Source organism: Poecilia reticulata, linkage group LG7, assembly GCF_000633615.1.
Source record: "Poecilia reticulata strain Guanapo linkage group LG7, Guppy_female_1.0+MT, whole genome shotgun sequence".
NCBI lineage: Eukaryota > Metazoa > Chordata > Actinopteri > Cyprinodontiformes > Poeciliidae > Poecilia > Poecilia reticulata.
Window position 1 is genome coordinate 30,727,596 of NC_024337.1, and position 1,444 is coordinate 30,729,039.

At 43.0% G+C, this 1,444-nt stretch overlaps 1 pseudogene; it reads left to right on the forward strand.

The window, feature by feature from the left end:
• The window catches only part of LOC103468114 (IQ motif and SEC7 domain-containing protein 2-like), a 122,645-nt pseudogene that overhangs the window by 113,421 nt on the left and 7,780 nt on the right, over positions 1–1,444 (forward strand).

Here is a 1,444-nt window from a genome sequence, read left to right on the forward strand (position 1 = left end):
TCTTTTCGGGGTTGGTGCTGCCTCTAGTGGCGTGGGGTGGTAACACAACTAATATAATTACATTACTAAATCAGAATACCGCAAAGTATTTATTATTATTTATTATTAATTTTTCAGTCTCTTAAGAATGTAGAGCTAATTAAATGATCTAAAGAACTTAAAGTGGTTCCAGTTTCTCTCGATGGCCAACCTGTTGAAACTGTGGCACATTTTAAATACTTTGGGTCGTTCCTGGACAGTCAGATCAACTGAAAACACTGAGTATATGTTGAAGAACTCAGAGACTCTACCTTTAAGAAGACTTGGTGATCATGGGGTGAAACAACTAGAGTCTAGTTCTGTCACCCTATGTCTTGAATTTGGGGGGAATCATATTTTATTCATCGCTACAGAAAGGTTCAGTGAATGTTCATATGAATCTGGTGGGTTCGGTTCCTCAGAAAAGGTTAAGAGCCACAGATGTAGACGTTAAAAATCTTCCACTTTCCAGGCTCCAAACGTGATTCAGTCACTTTAACTGCMAACAYGTTTGTTTTTATGTGTAATTTGTCTCTGGAGGGGACATCAGTCACTCCAGTCCCACTCATGAAACGACCCACTGCTCAGAAGTGGTGACTGTGATAATAGTGAAAACTGTGTTTTAGGAATCTGCTCAAGTTTCCCCCCCAGAGCCGTAAATTGGCTCCTGCTGTTTTGTCTTTTAGCCTTTGCTGAGTTTCACACATCCAGGGCCAGAGAGTGAGACGTTAAATCAGCCGTCTGAGCTGATCATCATCTCCTCTCCTGATAAACGCGGTTTGATTTCAGCAGCTCGCCGTAAAAACGTTGAGCTTGTTGTGTCATTTCCCACTCAGATTACCCTCACGGCATCCGGCTGACGTCGGCGAACCCCGGAGGAGAGAGGAAGGTGCTGATCATCTTCACGGCTCCGAGCCAGCAGGACCGGGCGCGCTTCACCTCCGACCTGCGAGAGAGCATCGCCGAGGTCCAGGAGATGGAGAAGTACCGGGTGGAGTGTGAGTGTTTCCGAGAGGAACGCCGAGGAAACTGGATCCTCTCAAGTGAAGCTATTCAGCTTCCTTTGCCTTTTGGCTGGGAATGATGGAGGCTTTTTCAGAAAACTGGATATATTCATCCATGAATGAGTAGGAGAAGCTGCTCCTGTCAGGTCATAACCAGCTTTAGGGTTAATGTTTTAGTAGTCACTAAAACATTAACCCTCCTGTTATGTTCGTTTCTGAGAAACAGCAGTAATGTTCTTGGGTCAGTTTGACCCGGGGAGAGTTTTATCATGCCAGGAACCAAAAAATTCCTCCAAAACATTTCTTTATCTGATTATTAACTCTAATACTAAACATCTCAATCAAAATTTGTGCAATTATGTTTTTTATTTCTCAGAAATTAAGGATTAATGACGACAACTTACTCAATTACTCATTTGGAC